The 22,143-nt window shown below is 49.2% G+C and overlaps 1 protein-coding gene across 3 annotated transcripts in view; it reads left to right on the forward strand.

The window, feature by feature from the left end:
- Positions 1-789: 789 nt before the first annotated feature.
- Positions 790-22,143, forward strand: part of FAM135A (family with sequence similarity 135 member A) — a 110,826-nt gene continuing 89,472 nt past the window's right edge. For all 3 annotated transcript variants that reach the window (XM_068153442.1, XM_068153443.1, XM_068153444.1), the window contains exons 1-2: positions 790-1,217; positions 20,871-20,956. The gene's annotated coding sequence lies outside the window, so the exon portion shown is untranslated. The remainder of the gene's footprint in view (positions 1,218-20,870; positions 20,957-22,143) is intronic.

Genomic DNA, 22,143 nt, shown 5'->3' on the forward strand with positions numbered 1-22,143 from the left:
ATTTATTTATTTTTAAATGCAGGCAGGCAGAGGGAGAAAAGGATTTTATTTCCAGACAGCAGATCATTTTACTTTAAGTAGTTCTGTCAGCCAACTAATTTTCAAGCTGCGCATCACACTTGTTAAGGAGACCGTAGCACCCAACACTGCTCCTTCTCACTGCTAAAGACTATCGCTTGTATTAGTGCCTCTTACAGCTGAGTTATTCCTATTTGGCGATCACGTGCTGCCAAAAAGCTTTAACCCAGCAATTAATGCTTCCCCCCATAAGGGTCAGCCCTCATTATCTCCAGCCCTGCACCCAGGCAGGTGCTCTACAACTCAGCGCTGCCCCCCAAAGCCTCCACACCAGCTCCGAGCCGCCTTTCCCCCGCGGGCTGTTCCGGCTACTGCCTGGGGGGCTCCGTGCCCAAGCCAGGGTTAAGAGTGGAAGGAGGAAGGCCTCCCTCGCCTTCTAGCGTGCGCCAGGAAGGGGCTGGGGGGCGCGGGGCCGCGGCTGGCGCATAGCCAGGGATAAGCCCGGTCTGGGTCACGTCCCGCTCGCAAGTGACCCGGCCTGGCCTGTCCCAGCCACCGCCCCCTGGGGACTCCTGGCCTTTCCCCTTCGCTGCCGCCCGCCCGGGGCCGCCCCAGCTCGGCCCCGCGGAGCCGCAGGAGGAGCCCGAGCCGTGGGCCGGCCCGGCGGGGCAGCAGGGGGAGCACGATCCCGAGCCGGGTGCAGGAGCGGGGCGAGCCGCGGCTCCAACTGCCAGCAGCCGCCGCAGGAGCCGGGAGGGCGACAACTCGGTGCCGGAGGCGGCACGGAAAGCCCAGCGCAGAAGCCGAGGATGCGGCGAACGCGGGCTTCGCCGCCGTCAGCCTCCGCTTAGCCGCGGGGCGCAGAGTCCCCGGCGGCAGCTGCGAGGCTGCGGCAGCTTCCAGGCTCCGGCACCCGCCAGGCTCTGGCACCCGCCGCCCCTCGGCGCCGGGGAGCAGGAAGCGGCGCTTGGCCGGCGTGGCCGGGTCCCAAGGCTCCCCCCACCCGCGCTCCCTCCCCCTCCCCGCCCAGCGCAGAGCGGGCGCCGGCGGCACGGGCCGCCGCGGGAGCAGCAGGCGCTGGCGTCGGATGCCTGCGCTACGCCATCCCGGTGCTGCCGCGGCCTGGACTCCGCGAGGAGCGCGGGCGAGGAGGCGGCGGGCGATCGGCGGGCAGCTGCGGGCACTCCTTTGTGTCACAGGTCGGTATGGGGGAGCGACGAGGGGGCGCGGGGCGGTGGGAGGGAGAGCCGCGGGACACTGCGGGGAGAGGGGAGCGGCGGGGCGGGCTGGGACGGGCTCCCGCCGGATACCCTAGCTCCTCCCGCAGGGCTGAGGCTGGTGGGCACTAAAACATGCCCCTCGGTGCCCGGCCTATGCCCGCTGTGGGCATGGCGGGCGGGGGACTTGTTTGTGCTGGGCTGACTGAGGGTAGCCCTGGCAGGAGAAGTCCCAGAACCTCTCCTTAGCTTGACCGGGGGGGGTGGGGGGGTGGAGAGGGGGAGCGGCGGAGGGACTCGGCCGCCTCTGCCGCGGGGCAGGGGACACTGGACCGTGCCTCCGGGCCCCTCTCCCCCCGCACCTTCCCCGCTGCCGGTGACTGGGAAGTTTCGGCCCAGGCACCGTTCGGCCACCGCTGTTGATTGTTTATCGCGGTGAGGCGGCACCGAAAATAGGTCAGAAATAACGTCCAGCTCGTACCCGCCGTTAAAGTCCCCCAGCACCCTCCGAGGAGCTGGGGCAGGAGGAGGCGTTACTGCCTTCTCTCTCCTCGCCTTCCTGAGAAATAGTCGGATTCTCTCAGCGTTTGAAATTGTGCTTGGTTCTTTATTTATTTTCAATACCTTCCCCCCCCCTCCCCCCAACCCCGTGGAAAGTTGCTGGCCGAGCGCTAGGAATAGCTCCCAGCTATTTCCTGGTGCGCGGAGGACGGCAGTGGCGGTTCCCCCTTCCCCGCTCGCCCCGCGGGGCCGGCCGGGCTCTCTGTTCGCCCCGTCCGAGCAGGGCAGAGCCTGGGCTCCCAAACGCTGGCAGAGCGTTCCCGTGCCTGCGGCAGGGCACTGCAGACGCTCGGTGCATGCTCCTGACTCCTCTTACCACCATCCGTAGGACATCTTCAGGGATGAATTAACCCTAGGACTCTTAACTGCCTGATCAGTAAGCACACTCGTGGAAGTCATCTCTCCTTTCTGCCTTGTGTAAAGTCTTCCCTTTCAGTCTTCTCTTATTTTAAGCGGGTTTTTTTTCGATAGAACTTATTTGAAAACTTCAATGATTGTATGTTGCAGACATATCAGTTAGAAGGGAAACTGCATAGCATAACAGAATATAACAATGAGAATTGGGAAGATGTACAGTCATGGTGATATAACTAAAGAGGTGTCCGTGCTGAAGTGTTTAAGCTCACTTCCCCATTCTCCTGGTTGCAATGGGTTTTTCAGTTTGAAAGGCGAACAAAAACTTCAGTTTGAAGTGTTACATTTTATCAAGTAAGTAGCACTAAATGTTTTGGTTTACTGGGTTTTGCTTGGTTTTTTGAAGGAAGCCAGACAACTGGCTTCATGTTGGCTTATGCATGGGCAAAGCCCGAGCTAAAAGGCACATGCACCCCCTCTTAGTTTGCTGTGTTGATAACAAGTAGGGAACACTGCTGGGGTGTTCTTTATTGCTCTGGAAGGGGATTTATTTACACATTCATAGAGGTGAAAAAGCCGTTTAGCCCTTACTGGAGGTTAATTGCCACAGTCCACACCTGATTTGCTACAGCTGTGTGACATTCTGGGTTTGTGGAAGAGCAAATTAAGTACTTAGGTATCCTTTATATTATTCTGCTTAACAACTCACTGCCCATTAGAACCAAACACTACTGTTTCGTAGGAAGCAAACAGTAATCCAGTCTCTGGCTGTATCTCTGGGAGTACTGTAAATGAATGAAACACACAATCATCATCAGCTTGCTCTGTTTCTTCCATGTGACCGTGGCACTAGTCAGAGTCTGAGTACCTGCTTTTGGTATGTCAGAGCACAGCTCTAAATCTGAGTCAGCATTTTCCTTGGATGGACCAACTTGTTTTCCTGCCTCTCGTGTCTTCCCCTGTAAGCAGCATGAGTCGGTGCTTTGGCTTTCCTTCAGTATGAATTCGAGCTTGTACTTGGGAATGGCTAAATTTCCCTCATGTGAAATAAAAGCCTGGAAAACTGCAAGGACTGACTGATACAATATGTACCAATACTAATTTTGTGCCAGGCAGCCCAACACGTTTGGTGATTCAGTGGAATTCCGTTGCTGTGGCGTTTAGTTGTGGACTGAGTTCAACAAAACCTCAGAAGTAACACTTTGAGTTCTGCTCGCATTTCAGAGTTAAACTTCGGTGTCTCTTCTGAAGCCCCAGTGGTGGGTGTGCAACTGCTGCCTGGCACTCTAGTTTTGTGGTTTGAATGTTTCCTTTGGAAGTGCTTGGTTTCCACAGCTGGGCCTTTTATATTTTTATCCCACATGGAAGGATTGGGGGAAACAATTCCCAGGCAGGGAGACACGTGAAAGTCAAGATCTGTAGGCTCTCTCCAGCATTCCCTGTTGACTTTGCTAGTCAGTTCTCCACTGAGGAAGACTCTTGACAAGTTCTGGGGGCTTGATTGTTGTGGCTTTATGACCTTGTGATCACCCTGTGACAGGATGTTTCTGTCAGTATCTCACTCTCAGCATGAAACAGTCTCTGTGAGGGTGCTGGAAGTGATTAGGATGGAGTATCTATGCTGCAGCCCTTTGGCTAGCTGTGGAGATGGATAGGAAAGCAAAGTCTGGCAGAGGGGAGGAGGCAGATTAGTGTGAGTGGCAAGCTTCTGAGCTACTGCAGGTAGAGATATGGGAGCCCTGCCTGACCTCTGAAACTTGTACTGTTAGTCCATTTCTTTGAAGAGAACCAACCTCAGAGGCAGGTGACTAAAGGTGTTTTTTAATGTACTACTGAGTGTGGTGGTGCCTGACTCTTTTGGCCTGGGTGCTGTCCCCAGCAAATGTAAAAGTTAAACTGCTGCCAAAGGTGGAGCTCGGTGTGAGATTGCAGTAAATGGTTGTGAATTCTTGTTACTGTTGACCTTGTTTCAGTGTTTGAAGTTGTTGCTGGTGCAGACCTTCTCACCCTAGCTTGCTAAATGATTCATATTACACTTTGTGTCTTCTGTCTTAAAACTCTTCTGTTCTTCTTCAGCCCTCAGACTATGGAGTAGGCTTGGCAGAATCTTGTTAACCAGGATGGAAGAGTTGCATTTTTTTAGCTGTGTGGTGTTTCCCTCCCTCTCCTTTTCCTCCCTGTGTGGAAGCATACAGTCTTACTACTGCTTTAATTGTTTTCATGACAGGACAGATGAGTACCATCTGCATATTGACCAGCAATTGCTGGTGATGGATATTTGTTTTCCCAGCCTGCTGTTGGATGCCTGGTGCTTCTGACAGGCCATCAGCTCATTTCGGCCATGTAGCCAAAATAAAGTCTCCATGGGAAGTAGCAGCACATTTCTCTTTACTTTTGGTTAAACTATGGCTGTAACTTCAAAGTTTCTTGAATGAATGATTTAATCTTGTGTTGCTTTTTTTTGCCCTCTCCTAGTGAAAAAGCTTGGAAAATGTGGTTTTTTTTTTTTTGTTTTTAAATGGAAAGGTTGTTTACATAGCAACCTTTAAAGGCTTTATATGTAGGATATGGGAACACAGAGACCCAGAACAATAAAGGTTTGAAGAGGCCTTTAAAGATCATCTAGTCCAACCCCCCCTGTCAGAGCAAGCTCACCTAGAGCAGATTGCACAGAGCAGCATCCAGGCAGGTGCTGAATGGTTCCAGAGAAGGAGACTCTGCCACCTCTCTGGACAGCCTGTGCCAGTGCTCCACCACCTTCATAGGAATGAATTCCCATCTCCATGTTTGCATGGAACTTCCTGTGTTCAATTTTGATGCATTTCCTTCTCCCTGTTTGGGTGGAACTTTCAATGTTCAGTGCGGTGCCTGTCCTTCAACCTTTGAGTCGCAATCTGGCTGTTTTAAATCGGGAGCGAGAGACTGAGTTTGGTTAAAGCCACTCAAAAGCCACTTCTTGTGAGCTTACTACAATCAGACTACACTTCAGAATAAATGCTACTTCTGTGGGTTTTCTGCCACAGCGAGGCAAAACAGCAAACTATGTCTTTACATTCTGTCAGCATTCATTCACTCTGCCTTTTCAGCATGGCAAGACGCATGCCGTTACGTTTGATAAGCATCTGCTGCTCTTGGCCTTCTCGAGCATTTCACAAAGCACTTTGTGATCACATTCATTCAGGAGATACACCTCAGGAAATGTTGTGCATAGAAGCTGATGTCGCTGTAGAAGTGTGAAGAGAGCAGTTAAGTACTTATGCGTTCTGGTGGGCGGCAAGGTCTGCATGGGACAGCCATGTTCTCTTGTGGCCAGGAGGGCCAATGGGATCCTGGGGTCTATCAAGAAGAAGTGTGTCCAGCAGGGCTAGGGAGGTTCTTTTCCTCTGCTGTTCTGCCCTGGTGAGACGACACTTGCAATACTGTGTGCAGTTCTGGCCTCCCCAGTTCAAGAGAGACAGGGAACTGCTGGACAGAGTCCAATGGAGAGCCTTGAAGATGATTAGGGGACTTGAGCATCTCTCCTATGAGGAGAGACTGAGAGCCCTGGGGCTGTTTAGTCTGGAGAAGAGAAGGCTGAGAGGGGATCTGATCAATGTCTATCAGTATCTGAGGGGTGGGTGTCAAGTGAAGGGGGCCAAGCTTGTTTTGGTTGTGCACAGTAATAAGACAAGGAACAATGGATACAAACTTGTACATAAAAAGTTTCAGCTCATGGTGAGGAGAAACTTCTTTAGGGTGAGTGTGACAGAACACTGGAACAGGCTGCCCAGAGAGGTTGTGGCTTCTCCTTCTCTGGAGCCTTTCAAAACCTGTCAGGATGCATTCCTGTGCAGACTACCCTAGGGCATCCTGTGTTTGTCAGTGGGCTTTGGGAGTCGATGATCTCTGGGGGTCCCTTCTAACCTCTGACATTCTGTGGTTCCTCTCTAGCAAAAGCAGTTGGTATGTGGGTAATGTGGCGGTGTCGCTGGTATTTCTGTCCTACGAGCTGTCTTCCTCAAAGAACAATACCTGGAACATTTGTGGTAACAAGAGTGTACAACAAAGAGTATGCAAGAGAAAAAGAAATCAGAAAGGGAGGAAATAAGGTTACCATAGTTTAGGGTTGGGGAGAAGTCAGGTGAGCAGACTTTGTTTACTTCCAGCAGGAAATCAGTGACAGCACTATTCTTGGAAAGAGCAGGCAGAGAAACAGAAATGAGGAACAGGATGAAACCTCCCAGAGTTCAACTTAGAAGCAGAAGAAGTTGAAAATGCTAAAGCAGATTGAAATGACATGGCTTCTATTTCTGGTTCGGCGGATTCAGTTTCTTGTTTTGTTTAATAGGTTTTTCTTCGGAAGCTTTGGATGCCTGAAGAAATTTAGTCGACACAGGAGCTGCACTGAAACTCGGTGCAATGACAGAGCCAAGCATCAGCTGGGGGAGCAAAAAGTTAATTGATGTGTCAGCTGGGGATGTCTCGGGCTGAAGCGTGCAGCAGCGGCAGGGACTCTTGAGCATCCTTGTCAAGCTGGAATTCTGTTGCAGGCTCAGCTCTGGTGTATTCCAGAATGCTGGCTGCTGGCCCTGCAACGAGCTCCAGCGACTCGCTTTTGTCCTAGCGCCTCAGCACAGGTCTGCTAAGAATCCTGAACTTCCTATTTTGCAAGAACAAGATAAGGAGTCTCTTATCAATATTTCTGACTTAAAAACAAGTGAAAAGATTCCTCACTTTTGAATTGCATGGCTTATGACAGGGGAGTTGAAAGCATGTGCTTCTTACTGTCCTGATTTTTCAAGGGAGAAGCTCCACATTTGTTACCTCTCATCCTACAGAACTACAGATACCTATTTCTGCAAATAGTTTGCTGGATCTCAGCTATTAAAACAAACCCTCTGCACACCACATCCCCAGCTTCTCAGAATGAAGAAGAATGAGCCTACAGCATTCATCAGTGCTGGGCCCCGTCCTCTTTAACATCTTCATTGATGATCTGGATGAGGGGGTTGAGTCAGTCATCAGCAAGTTTGCAGATGACACCAAGTCAGGCGCAGATGTTGGTCAGTTAGAGGGTAGAAAGGCTCTGCAGGGGGACCTCGACCGACTGGACAGATGGGCAGAGTCCAACAGGATGGCATTCAACAAGTCCAAGAGGTGTGGGGTGAGAGGTTGGACTTGATCTCTGAGGTCTTTTCCAACCTTATTGATTCTATGACTCTCAAGTGCCGGGTGCTGCACTTTGGCCACAGCAATCCCATGCAGAGCTACAGACTGGGATCAGAGTGGCTGGAGAGCAGCCAAACAGAGAGGGACCTGGGGGTACTGATTGACAGCCACCTGAATATGAGCCAGCAGTGTGCCCAGGTGGCCAAGAAGGCCAATGGCATCCTGGCCTGCATTAGGAATAGTGTGGCCATCAGGAGCAGGGAAGTCATTGTGCCCTGTGCTCAGCAGTGGTTAGGCCACACCTTGAGTCCTGTGTCCAGTTCTGGGCCCCTCAGTTTAAGAAGGACATTGAGACACTTGAAGGTGTCCAGAGAAGGGCAACAAGGCTGGGGAGAGGCCTTGAGCACAGCCCTGTGAGGAGAGGCTGAGGGAGCTGGGGTTGTTTAGCCTGGAGAAGAGGAGGCTCAGGGGTGACCTCATTGCCCTCTACAACTACCTGAAAGGTGGTTGTAGCCTGGAAGGGGTTGGTCTCTTCTCCCAGGCACCCAGCACCAGAACAAGGGGACACAGTCTCAAGCTGCGCCAGGGGAGGTTTAGACTCGAGGTGAGGAGGAAGTTCTTCACCGAGCGAGTCATTCGTCATTGGAATGTGCTGCCCAGGGAGGCGGTGGAGTCACCATCCCCGGAGGTGTTCAAGAGGGGATTGGACATGGCACTTGGTGCCATGGTCTAGTCATGGGGTCTGTGTTGATAGGTCGGACTCGATGATCCTCGAGGTCCTTTCCAACCTTAGTTATACTGTGATACTGTGATCAGTGGTGCAGGAAGCCTGATGCTTGACTTCTGACATTTTGAAAGCATAAGCTGGCTTGCTTTTCAGATCTAGCTCTCCTTATGCTAATCACTGCCTTGTTCACCTGGTGTCATGTCATGAATCTGTCACAGAACCATTAAGGCTGGAAAAGACCTTTAAGATATCCCTATTAGTGATCATGACACAGATTACCACTTGTGTACAGGATGTGAAGCCAGATAAGCTTACCAGGCTTTTTAAGCTATAAAATGTATTGAAATCTCTGTATGCTTGAGAAGATTTTGGTTTGGGGTGGAGTTAGTAAGCAGGGGTTTGGGATTTACTAATTTGTTTTTTAAGGTATCAAGTGTGGCTTGCAGTTTATCTTTTTATCTTCTTTCTGTTTAAGCTCCCAAGAGCAGTGTGATAGTATTTGCTCTTCTGCAGGTTTAAGAAGCATCATTCTAAGAGGCAGTACTTGCTTCCCAGGCTGTCAGTTCAGTTGTCACTTGATGAGTTTTCTGCATAATGCCTGTCCATTTCCATGTATAAAAATGCCATCTAGATACTGTATTTAATGCTGCTGTCTTTTAGTAGTAGAGATGTTTGTTTATCTAGTGCTTTTATACTACAGTATATATATTGCTTGCCTGCCTATTTATGGGGCCCATCAAGCTTTCTATAAATGGGAAAAATATTTTCTGGGCCAACTCTGAAATTCAACCAGCTATCAGATAATTCCAGGGCCCATGGGTTCATCCACCTCTGACTTTTAAACCCCCTTCACCTTAGAGAAATTATTCAGATCAAAATGTGCCAAGGGAGGATATTTGAAGTACCAAAACGCTGAGGAGAAAAACATAGATTTTACTGCTTTACCTGTGGCACAACACAGAATAAAGGTTGTAACATTGGAGGTCAATACAAGGTGGAAGTCAGTGCTTGGATCTGCAAGTTTGTGGCCGTTCTGTCAGGCTGGACTTCTACCCTGGCAGCAAGACCTTCACCAGGAAAAGAAGTTCTGAGCCATTGGGGTTTACCTGCTGCTAATTTTACTTTGCATGTTCTTAAGATAGTTCTTGAGTACTGTGTCCAGTTCTGGGCCCCTCAGTTTAGGAAGGAGGTTGACTTGCTGGAGCGTGTCCAGAGAAGGGCAAAGAAGTTGGTGAGGGGTTTGGAACACAGCCCTATGAGGAGAGGCTGAGGGAGCTGGGGTTGCTTAGCCTGGAGAAGAGGAGACTCAGGGGTGACCTTATTGCTGTTTACAACTACTTTAAGGGGGGGTTGTAGACTGTTGGGGGTTGGTCTTTTCTCCCAGGCAAGCAGCACCAGAACAAGAGGACACAGTCTCAGGCTGCACCAGGGGAGGTTTAGGTTGGATGTTAGGAAGAAGTTCTATACAGAGAGAGTGATTGCCCATTGGAATGGGCTGCCTGAGGAGGTGGTGGAATCACCATCATTGGAGGTGTTTAGGAAGAGACTTGATGGGGTGCCTGGTTGTATGGTTTAGTTGATTAGATCCAACCTGGTCCATTCCATTCCATGAAAAGTACATTGTGTGACTTGGAAATTAACTTGAATGACAGCCAGTGCTACAAATGTTTGGTGTGAGGTAGGGTTGGTGACTAGGAGCTCTGATAAGTGTCCTTTTAGCTTGTGAAAAGTGTAAAAGCTGATGGAGTTTAGGTGGGAAAACGAATTTTCCTGGCTGGTCAGTATGGGCAGCTGCCAGTTTGCTTTTCTCAGGCAGGGCAGGAAGGAACAAGGCCTGGTTGAAAACAAATTAAGTACTCCCTTTATACAAAGGCTTGTAGTGGCAAGATGAGGGGAATGGCTTTCAGCTGGAAGAGGGGAGATGGAGACTAGAACAGGTGGCTCAGGGCGGTGCTTGAGGCCCCATCTCTGGAGATTTTTGAGGTGGGGTTCAACAGGACTCTGGGCAACCTGATTTAGTTGAGTCTTGAGGTGAGGAGAAAGTTCTTCACCGAGAGAGTCATTCATCATTGGAATGTGCTGTCCAGGGAGGTGGTGGAGTCTCCATCCCTGGAGGCGTTCAAGAGGGGATTGGATGTGGCACTTGGTGCCATGGTTTAGTCATGAGGTCTTGGGTGACAGGTTGGACTCAATGATCTTTGAGGTCTCTTCATCCTTAGTGATACTGTGATGTCACTGCTGACTGGATGACCTTTAGAGGTCCCTTCCAGCCCAGATCATTGTACAATTCTAAACCATCTTATGCTATTGCAGGGTAGCTGTTGGGCTTTCTTCCCCACATATGTTATGCTGTATTTTATAGGTATTTTACCTTTTAATTGTATCAAATGTGAAAGCAGCATGTAAGGAATTTAATACCTCTGAAATGTTAGTACAAGACTTGCTGACTAAATATGACAAGTAAATGGTAGGAGAAAAGGAGTGAAAAGAACCTCAAAAGCTCTCTCATGTAAACCATGGCCAAAATTGTTTTAATAGCATTGGTAAAGACTCGAGGTAATTCAAAAATCAGTTTCCTGCTTTATTTTGATGGGGGCCCTTCAAGTCTAGCCCTTGAAGCTCCTGAAGATGATGATTAGACTTGTTTTGTTTTGAATGTGTTATTTGGAAAGCAGAGCTATGCCATTTTAGGTCGGTGGCAGTTGCTTTAGCGGCTTCTCACACATCACTGTTGTTCTGTCAGTTAAATGCCAGGCAGGGAAGGGGAAGGTAAGAGGGGCAGAAAGTTTTCAAGCTGCAAAGTAAACAAAAGCAAAACTGGAATTTGATCAAGCTGTTTAATAGAGACTTCAGTAGTAATTTTTCTTTTGGCACTGTAGTTTGGAGGGAAGCAGTGCCAGTGCTGTCAGGGTTGCAGGCTATGGGGCTGGAGCAAGCTCTGCTGACCAGGGTGACCCTGTCTCGCTTACTCCGTGACAAGGAGTGGAAGAGCCCTTCCTCAGCAAAAACTGTTCCTGTTACCCAATAGGAGCATGCTTCAGGGTCTGTGTGGACAAAGAGCTCTGGAAGCTGCTCAGTTTTCAGTCTCCTGTGCCTCCTTTGGGAAAGAAACAGCCCTGACTCAAGTTGCCAGGGCAGGTCCCAGGTGAGTTGCTGCCTCCCTGGGCAGCCAGGCCTGTGAGCAGGACAGAGCTTAGACTGGGCTGGTGTTAGTGCTCCGGGGCTGTGGCCCTCCCTAGGTGGGAGAAGTGCTGTCTCCTTCCTCTTTCAGCATTTCAAGTGCATCTAAGGAAGGAATGGAGGGTATTTTACTTAAGGAATGGGCAGTTTCTCTTGCTCAGCTCTTTCTTTTCCTGTGCCAAGGCAGTGGCTTAAGGAGATGGGCACACTGTGGGGACAGCTAGCCAGAGCAACCGCTGTGTTCTCCTTCCCTTCCCTGTCCTCCTGATGGCACTGCTATTTGTGGCTCTGTGCTTTGAAACAGGATAAGGAAGGGATCTGCTCAAGCTCTGCAAAAATAGATGATTCCAGTATGGTAACTAATTCATTTTAAAATGCTGTCCCACGAGCACTGTGTTGGCAGTGTTGTGGGGGCGATCCACTCATGCTGCGAAGATGGGAATGAGCACCTGGGGCAGAAACTCCTGAAGCTGTTGCTGGTGTGGAAGACTTCCTGTAGGTTCAGAGGCAAAGTTGGCTTAAATTCTTACCATGTCCTTGCTTACATCTTCAGGGTTAGCTGTTGATATTGGTGTACTCTCTCAGGTGTATCGTTGCAGCTGTTCGCTGAACTCTCCAGCATAGGTGAAATGTTACAATGTAAACAAACAAACAAAACCTTGCAAAGTAACCCCAAAATCCTTGTACAGGTTTGTTTTGATGGTGGTAGGTTGTTTTTTGCTCTCCACAACTGCCAGTGCAATTGCAGAGAAAGCTGTTTGGGGTGGGGGGGAGCAGGTCTCCAAAGGTAGCAGAGGGAAATCCTTCAATGACTTTGCTGCTGATAGATTGTAATGTGCTCTTTTCTCCTGGTGCTTGCTGACATAAATTCCTTCCTGCAGCATATATGCTGCATTGAGCACCTCCTGGGCTGTCATAAAGTCCTCATAAATGTCTCCTCTGGAGACATTCAGAACCCACCTGGATGTGTTCCTGTGTGACCTGATTACTTAGAGCATTCTCTGGTGCTCTATCCAAGCTAAGGCTGCCTCAATGTATTAACAAATGTTGTCTCTCACAGATGAATTGGAAGTAAGTTGAGGAAGTAAGTGGGTGGAAGGGCCTGGCTAGATCACTTTGAGCTCTACACATCATACTCTATTTTGCTACTGCAGCAACAGCTCTGTCTGCTGAAAGAAGAATCATAGAATGATTAAGGTTGGAAAAGACCTCTAAGATTGTCAAGTTAACCCAACACCCCCCACACCCCTAAACCATGTCCTGAAATGCCACACTTGCATCTTTTTTGAACACCTCCAGGGATGGTGACTCCCTGGAAGTCTTCCACTTCTCTCATATCTAGAGAATCAGTATGGGCTTGGATACATCCAACAGAGAGCCATGAGGATGGTTAGGGGACTTGAGCATCTCCCCTATGAAGAGAGACTGAGAGCCCTGGGGCTGTTTAGTCTGGAGAAGAGAAGGCTGAGAGGGGATCTGATCAATGTCTATCAATATCTGAGGGGTGGGTGTCAAGTGGAGAGGGCCAAGCTCTTTAGGGTGGTGTGGAGTGATAAGGAACAATAGGTTCAAGCTTGAACATAGAACATTTCACCTCAACATGAGGAGAAACCTCTTTGCAGTGAGGGTGACAGAACACTGGAACAGGCTGCCTAGAGAGGTTGTGGAGTCTACCTCTCTGGGAGACTTTCAACGCCCACCTGGATGCATTCTTATGCAGGCTACCCTAAGTGATCCTGCTCTGGCAGTGGGGGTTGGACTCGATCTCTTGAGGTCCCTTCCAACATCTGATTTAGACTCAATAAGGTTGGAAAAGACCTCAAAGATCATCAAGTCCAACTTATCACCCAACACCTCATGTATAACAAAACCATGGCACCAAGTGCCACATTCAGTCCCCTCTTGAGCACCTCCAGGGATGGTGACTCCACTGCCTCCCTGTGTATAAGCATCTGTTAAAGGTGTGTTGCCCCTGAGAATGTTGTGGTACTGTGATACATGACTCCCATTTGTGTGAAAGCCTTAGTGCACCTTTTCCATGTTGCACATGCAGCCTACCACCAGAGATAGTAGTGTAGAAACTACTGAGGAAGTGGGTTTGTGACCACTGAGCCCAGATCAGGTTTACCACCAGATTATCTCCTAATGTAACTTCGATCAGGCAGGCAAACTATCAACTATCCCATTTCTTAAGTTCATAACAGTTCACAACATATCACTTGCTCTGACTTAATGCCTGCTGTGGGGGGAAATAGGTTACTGTAAGGCATAAAGCCTTCCAACACAAAGCAAACCTGTCAAAACTAAGCTGTATTTACCACCTTGACCTCAGAGCAGATATTGGAACGAAAAGTCAACTCTGTAAGTTGTGCCCTGTTTTATTTACAGGGGACAGTAGTATGGAATGATTACCTCTTAAAAATAATCCATGGTTAGGTTTATTTTCCATTTCTCTTGAAATCAAAGCTTTATTGGTTGTGTAACAATAAGTTTGAGATGGGAATGGAAATAACTTTCTCTTGGATGCTCTTGTGGTTCATAAAACATGGCAGAGTAATGACTTTAACAGTCACAGCAGATGTTTTAATGCCCAATTCATTCATCCATGTGAGACCTATTCTTCAGCTAATGGTAGTCCTTAGTACATGAGATTCAAGGAGACACTGCTTTCATCTTTTGTATAAGTAGGAGAATGAAGTGTGTGTTAAGTATCACAGTATAACTATGGTTGGAAGAGACCTCGAGGATCATCGAGTCCAACCTATCAACACAGACCTCATGACTAGACCATGGCACTGAGTGCCATGTCCAATCCCCTCTTGAAGTACCTTAAAGAAACCCTTCACATTTTGTGAGGAACCTATTTGCTTAGGCTGAGCAAAATAATTTTTTTCATGGAATGGTTTAGGGTGGAAGGGACCTCGAAGATCATCTAGTTCTAACCTCCTTGCCATGGGTAGGGACACTTTCCATTAGCACAGGTTGCTCAAGGCCTCATCCAACCTGGCCTTGAAGACCTCCAGGGAAAGGGCATCCACAGCCTCCCTGAGCAACCTGTTCCAGTGTGTCACCACCCTTACTGTCAAGAATTTCTTCCTTATCTGCAATGTAAATCTGCCCTCCTTCAGCTTCAGTCCATTCCCTCTCATCCTGTCACTCCAAGCCCTTGTAAGAAGTCCCTTCCTGGCTTTCATGTAGGTCCCCTTCAGGTACTGGAACGCTGTTCTCAGGTCTTCCCAGAGCCTTCTCTTCTCCAGGCTGAAAAACTGTAAATGTCAATGCCTGTCCCCATAGCCCTCTGATCATCTTTGTGGCCTCCTCTGGATCTGCTCTAGCAGTTTCAAGCCCCTCTTACACAGGGGGCACCAGAACTGGACACAGTACTGCAAGTGGGATCTCATGTCAGCAGAGAATAGGAGCAGAATCACCTCTCTCTCCTGGTGGACACACTTCCTTGGATGCATCTCAGGACATGGCTGGCCTTCTGGGCAGCCTGATGGTGAGTGGATAACTAAATTGATGATTTACATTGTCCACCCTCCTTGGATCTTAGCATGAGAGTTGTAGTATTTGGTTCATTTTCTCTCACTGAGCTGGTACACAGGAACAAACTGGGGCAAAGAGCTGGTAGCACATGTCCTGAACTGCCCCTGCTTCACTGCTGAATGTTGCATTTTGCTAAGTCAGACTCAGAGGCAGTCAAATTTGTGCCAGTTGTTTCATAACCTTTTAAGCATAACTTCTGAAATGTGGGTTTGTTTTGAGGAGAACTCTTGCAAAAGACAAATAAAGCAAATTGCTGCTGAAACTGCTGCTCATGGAGTGGAGAAGGGAGGTTTTAACTTTTTTAGAGAGCTCTCAACACAGAAAGGGCATAGACCTGGTGGAGCAGGTCCCCAGGAAGGCCACAAAGATGATCAGAACACCACTGCTCCAAGGACAGGCTGAGGGAGCTGGAATTGTTCAGCCTGGAGAAGAGAAGGCTTTGGAGAGACCTAATAACAACCTTCCTGTACCTCAAGGGGGCTACACAAAGGCTGCAGAGGGACTGTGTGCAAAGGCCTGCAGTGACAGGACAATGAGCAATGGCTTCAAACTGGAGAAAAGCAGATGTAGATTGGATGTGAGGAACAGGTTCTGCACCATGAGGGTGGTGGAACACTGCAACAGGTTGCCCAGGGAGGTGGTTGAGGCTCCATCCCTGGAGATATTCAAGGTGAGGCTGGACAGGGCTCTGAGGCAACCTCATCTGGTTGGGAATGTCCCTGCTGACTGCGGCAGGTTTGGACTATAGATGACTTTTGGAGGTCCCTTCCAACCCAAACCATTCTGTGAGTCTATAATTGTGTGATGAAGTATTTGTGTTCAGTGGCGATTAGTGGCTGTGGAAAGAAGACACTGAAGCCAGTGTCCAAACTGGGAGCAGTGATCAAGCCTGTGGGGTCTGTTTGGCAGCAGCTGGCTGGGTGCTGTAGATGAATCCTCATTGTGCCTGTGGCATACATGATCTTGTGCCTAGTCTAGGGGCCATGAAAGGTTAGGGGTTGCCATGGTGGAGGGAAGAGGACATAGCACTTGGGAAGCAGACTTACAACTGTGCTGCTCACAGAACTTTTCATGTTAAACTTTTTAATGAGGCAGCTTGGAAGTGACATGTCATTTGTCAGAGCAGACAAAGACCAATGCTAGGGGAGAAGGGAATAAGCCTAATAACTGTTCAAGATGAATTACTGTATCACATCCATAATCTATTAATAGGGGGGAAGAAAAGAAATAAATGCAACATATTAATGACTGCCATCCTCAGTGGGAATAATCAAGTTGTCAGCTCAAAGTAGTGAGTGTGGTGTTTTTATCAGTGTGCTGCATAGTGGGCCAAGATACTGGTGCTAAATTTAAAGCCAAAAATGTAGGCAAATTTGAATTTTAATGCTTGATGAAGCTGGTTGTTTATCTAGCCTGTTAAAATGTCATAGCTATCTCACATTAGCTGTGTTAGAAATGGTGAATCAAACCTTGCAGTGGCTGGCAAGTCATCTAGGCTTAGAGAAGCAGCCAAGAAGAAAACTAATAGTTGAGTTTTGCCCTGAGCCCTGAAATTAGGTCATTTTTTAAAGGCTGTATTTCAGTAGCTGTGGTTGTTTACCTTGATAGAATTATTTCTGACTGGGAGGCTTTTCAAAAGAATATATTGAATAAATCCTGAGCCTCAGGTGGCCAAGAAAGCCAACAGCATCCTGGCTTGTATCAGAAACAGGGTGGCCAGCAGGAACTGGGAGGTGGTCATCCCCCTGTGCACAGCCCTGGTGAGGCCACACCTCCAGTACTGTGTTCAGTTCTGGGGCCCTTGCTGTAGGAAGGACATCGAGGTGCTGGAGCATGGCCAGAGAAGGGCAGCAAGGCTGGAGAAGGGCCTGGAGCACCTGGGCTGTGAGGAGAGTCTGAGGGAGCTGGGGGTGTTCAGGCTGGAGGAGGCTGAGGGGTGATCTCACTGCTCTGTGCAGCTCCCTGAAGGCAGGTTGGAGTGAGGAGGGGGCAGCCTCTGCTCTTTGGTGGCAAGGGACAGAGGAAATGGTTCCAAGCTGCAGCAGGGGAGGTTCAGGCTGGATGCTGGGAAATACTTCTTCCCAGAGAGGGTTCTCAGACATCGGAATGGTCTGCCCAGGGCAGTGCTGGAGTCACTATCACTGGGGGTGTTTAAGCAGCCTGTGGGCCTGGTGCTTAGGGATGTGGTTTAGTGTTGACCCTTCAGCGCTGGGTCAAGGGTTGGACTTCATGAGCTTGGAGGTCACTACCAACCATATGTTTTCTGTGATTCTGTTAGGCAGCCTATTCTGCTGTCTTTTTCTAAGTGATAGTCAGGTTGTCTTTAAAACTGTGATAATGAATCACAGAATGCCAGGTTGGAAGGCACCCCAAGGATCTTTTGGCCCCACTTGTACCCCTCTAGATACCTCCACTTAAGGGTCAGTGTTTTCTGTTTGTTTCCTTGTTTTCCAACATGATGATTGTGCCATCCAAAAGTCAATCAGCCTTTGTTTTCTACACCCTCACCTTTTCAAGTACAGAGAACCAGGCTTTGGTTGTAGTGCTGGGAAGCTCAAGTCTTCACCCAAAGCACTGTGACACCAGGTGCTGCTGCACAGCTGCAGAAGGCATTTTAAAGGAGTGCAAGAGGGCTGTGATTGATGGATGCAGTAGTTCAGGCTCTCTCTGCAGGAGATGCAAAGAGAGGTGAAGTGGTCAAAATAAAAGGCTGACTCTTTGCTGAATTAACACATCCAGTGAATTATGCTTCCCCCCCACCCCCTCTCCCCCAGCCTCACAATGATTAAAACAAAAGAGGATATTGACTTGGATGAGTTTTGGCTGTCTGGATAGAACATATTTCTAATCCCAGGCAGATGAATTTGGCAGGTCTTGTACATGGGCTTGCCAAAGGCTAGGTTTACAGTCAGGCTGTGCTGTCATGCACTCCCAGGAAGCAGGTATTAGAAGCTGCCTTGCAGATCAGGTCAAGAGCTCTGTTTTCACCACACTGAGTTTCAACTGAAGGCTGTGTCCAAGAAACAGCTAAAATTGGACTTGGAAGATAGTTCTCAGGTAGGGGGACAAACCTGTGAGTCATCAGCACAGAGATAGATGGTGGCTGAATTTGCATTGGCAGCTGCTGGATCCCTTGAGCATAAAGGAGAAGGGGACAAGGGGAAAAAGGTTGGGGATGGAGGTGTACAAAGCTCCTCCAGAAAATTAGAAGGGGAAACAAAATGACCTAAGGACTGTGTTAAATGAGCAGCTAGGGGGGAAAAAACCACAGAGGAAACCAAACATTTTGTTGTACTTTTATTTGCAGGATTCTCTGCTTTTGTTTTTGTCTTCCAGCAGATACAAAGTATTAACTCTAAGGCTGGATCAAGTTCAATTACTCAGGATTTTGTATCTCTTCTCTCTGCTCAAAAAGAGCTTAGTCTTTTTTTTCAAAGGAAGCTGGAATGACCCAGGCTGTATGGTAAACAAATGGAATCGGTGTTGGTGCCACTTGGTGGGGCTTTGTGGTGTTGGGATTGTACAAGGAGTTATTTGAGGGAAGGGCTGCCATCCAGAAGCATCTTGACAGGCTTGAGAAGTGAGCCAGTGCCAGCTGCATGACTTTCAACAAGTCACACTGCAAGGTCCTGCACCTGGGTCGGGCCAGCCCCAGGCACAAATCCAGGCTGGGTGCAGAGTGGGTTGAGAGCAGCCCTGAAGAAAGGGACTTGGGGGTTTTGGTTGAGAAGCTCAACATGAACCAGCAGTGCCCTCATGCAGCCCAGAAGGCAAATTGTGTGCTGGGCTGCATCAAAGGGAGTGTGGCCAGCAGGTCAAGGCAGGTGATTCTGCTCCTTTGCGCTAGTCTGGTGAGACCTCACCTCAAATACTGCCTCCAGTTCTGCTGTCCCCAGCATGAGGAGGACACAGAGCTGTTGGAGTGAGTCCAGAGGAGATCCAAGGGCTGAAAAGACCTCTGCTGTGAGCATATGCTGGCTTCAGAGGAGGCCATGAAGATGATCAGAGGGCTGGAACACCTCCCCTGCGGGGAGAGGCTGAGACACCTGGGGTTGCTCAGCCTAGAGAAGACTGAGCAGACTTTATATCTTCCAGTATCTGAAGGGATCTTGCAGGAAGGCTGCAGAGGGACTTCTGGTAATGGTGTGCAGAGACAGGGTAAGGGCGAATGGTTTGAGGCTGAGGGAGAACAGGTTCAGACTGGATCTTAGGAAGAAGTATGAGGGTGGTGGGACTCTGGAATAGGCTGCCCAGGGAGGTTGTGCATACCTCCAACCTTTGGGGTGTTCAGGGCCAGGAGGGATGAGGCCTGTAGTTGAGAGGTGTCCCTGCCCATGTTGGTGAGGTCGGAGTAGCTGGTCTCTAAGGTCTGTTCCAGCCCAGGCTAGCCTGTGATTAATAATTTGCAGTGTCACACATCACATTTTTTTTTAATGCCAGATAATGTCTTTTTTTTCCTTTCTTCACTTGTTCTGTTTTCATCTCTTCAAAGCTAAGGCAAAACCAGTTTCTTTCCTGACTTGCCTGCAGAAGCTGTGGCAGATTTAATGTCTGTAGAAGACACTAAGTTCCTCTAAAGAAGGGATAACTAAGTCTTCTCATTTGTTTGTGTCTGAGATCTAATGGTTGTCAGACAAAAGGGAGACTTGAGTTATTTTGTGTAGGGCTTTTATTTTAATGCCCTAATGGTTTAAAAACCACAAGGGACTGAATCTGAACAGGCAGTTCTGAGGTAGTGCTTTAGCAGGAGCTTCAAGGAGAGCTTCAGAATGTGAGGTGGTATTGACCTACTTAGGATATTTGCTCTGAGAAAGTGGGTTCTTGGCTTTAAGGCCCTCCCTTGAATTTTGTCCTCAAAGGAGAGGGGACACAGGATTTACTAGGAGGGTTTCATCTGACCTGTTCCTGTGAGTTTTCTCCCTGAGAGCTATGTAGGACTGCGTGGGGGCATGAGCTGTATTTGATGACTCAGGCCAGAATATCCTCCTACCTCCTCATCACTGCATTGCTGCTGACGAGCTGAGAGTCCCACTGGATGGGGATCATGGAGGCTGGTGGGTGGGTGGGGGTGGACCCAAGTCCTCTGGGAGCTGGATTTTAGAATCCCTTAGTGGAGACAGTGATAGTTGGGTTGCCAGCTCTCCTGGTTGGTTCATCAGCAGATCCAACTCAACCCATGACACAGCTTTGCCAGAGCATGGACTTCATGAGAGTCACAGAATGGGTTGGGTTGGAAGCGCCCTTGAAGAGCATCTAGTTCAAATCTCTCTGCCATGGGTAGGGACACCTCCCACCACCCCTGGTTGCTCAAGGCCTCATCCAACCTGGCCTTGAACACCTCCAGGGAGAGGGCATCTACATCGTCCCTGAGCAACCTGTTCCAGCGTCTCCCCACCCTCACTGTCAAGAGTTTCTTCCTAACCTCCAGTCTAAATCTGCCCTCCTCAAGTTTCAATCTGTTCCCTCTCATCTTGTCACAAATCAGTGTTGTTCTTAAACTTCATTTTGCAAAAGCAGGCATCAGGCACTTGGAGAAAGCCGAAAGTTGCAGTGCAGGAACTGAGGGCACACAAAGATGATCCAAGGGCTGCAGCACTTCTGCTATGAGGATAGGCTGAGGGTGCTGAGGGTGTTAAGGCTGGAGAAGAGAAGGCTCTGGGCGGAGTTTGGAGCTGCCTTCCAATACCTGAAGGGGTACTACAGGAAGGCTGGGGAAGGGCTTTTCATAAGGGTGGCAGTAGGACAAGGGGGAATGGTTTGAAGCTGAGGGAGAGCAGGGTTAGACTGGATTTGAGGAAGAAGTTCTTCAGTATGTGGATGATGAGACTCTGGAATAGGCTACCTGGGGAGGCTGTGGATGTGTCCTGCCTGGGGGTGTTCAAGGCCAGGTTGCATGAGGCTTTGAGCAGCTGAGTCTAGTTGAGAGGCATCCCTGCCCACAGCAGGGAGGTTGGATTAGATGATCTTTCAGGTCCCTTCCAAACTAAGCCATTCTAGGATTGTAGAAGGCAGGGGCTGTTGCTGGGACCCAGGAAAAGAAACTGAAGACCACGAGCACTAAAATATTCTAAAGAGAATGCTATTAGTAAAACATTTGTGTGTGTGTGTTTGTTTTTCAGTTCAGACAGGATGGTTTTGACAGCAGTAGTGAAGAACTGGAAGACTGGTTAATGAAGATACTAAAATGGAGTGCCTAGCAGTGGAGGTAAGACATTCTTTGACCCTGTTGTGGTTTTGTATCTTACTGTCTTGCAGTTCCTACTACAAGGAGCTGGATTTATGGTAGTGTTGCCCAAGCATTTCGTGGGAGGACAAAGCTGGTTTAGGAGGTTTCTGTGCACCTCCATCTGCCTTTTCATTGCACTCTTGGGTGCTCTGATGCAGCTTCTGTAAAGTCTCACTGAAATGATCAATTTAGAGGCACAAGAGAGTCAAGAACCATCTATTTTCTTTTCCTTCCGATGGTCCTTTAAAAATCTGCTGTCCTGTGATGCCTTTTGGCCTGTGTTGAATGGTTTGTCCAGGGAGGTGGTCGAGGCCCCGTCCCTGGAGGTGTTTAAGCCCAGGCTGGATGAGGCTCTGGGCAGCCTGATGTAGTGTGGGGTGTCCCTGCCCTTGGCAGGGGGGTTGGAACAAGCTGATCCTTGTGGTCCCTTCCAACCCTGACTGATTCTATGATACTGTGAATTTGGATAACTAAAGAAGTGGCTTGGACGGGAGCACACTGCGATGGGTTAGGAACTGGCTGGATGCTGAGCCCAGAGAGTGGTGGTGAATGGTGCCACAGCCAGCTGGCAGCCAGGCACTAGTGGAGTCCCCCAGGGATCAGTGCTGGGCCCCATCCTCTTTAACATCTTCATTGATGATCTGGGTGAGGGCATTGAGTCCATCATCAGTAAATTTGCTGACAACACCAAGCTGGGGGCAGGAGTTGATCTGCTGGAGGGTAGAGAGGCTCTGCAGAGAGACCTTGACAGGCTGGACAGATGGGCAGAGTCCAAGGGCAGGAGATTGAACACATCCAAGTGCCAGGTGCTGCACGTTGGCCACAACAACCCCATGCAGTGCTACAGGCTGGGGTCAGAGTGGCTAGAGAGCAGTCAGGCAGAGAGGGACCTGGGGGTGCTGGTTGATGGCAGGCTGAACATGAGCCAGCAGTGTGCCCAGGCAGCCAAGAGGGCCAATGGCATGCTAGCCTGCATCAAGAACAGTGTGGCCAGCAGGAGCAGGGAGGTCATTGTGCCCCTGTACACTGCACTGGTTAGGCCACACCTCGAGTCCTGTGTCCAGCTCTGGGCCCCTCAGTTTAGGAAGGAGGTTGACTTGCTGGAACAAGTCCAGAGAAGAGCAACGAAGTTGGTGAGGGGTTTGGAACACAGCCCTGTGAGGAGA

Source organism: Melanerpes formicivorus, unplaced genomic scaffold (genome assembly GCF_026170545.1).
Source record: "Melanerpes formicivorus ecotype bairdi unplaced genomic scaffold, bMelFor1.0.p_v2 SCAF_26, whole genome shotgun sequence".
Taxonomy (NCBI): Eukaryota; Metazoa; Chordata; class Aves; order Piciformes; family Picidae; genus Melanerpes; species Melanerpes formicivorus.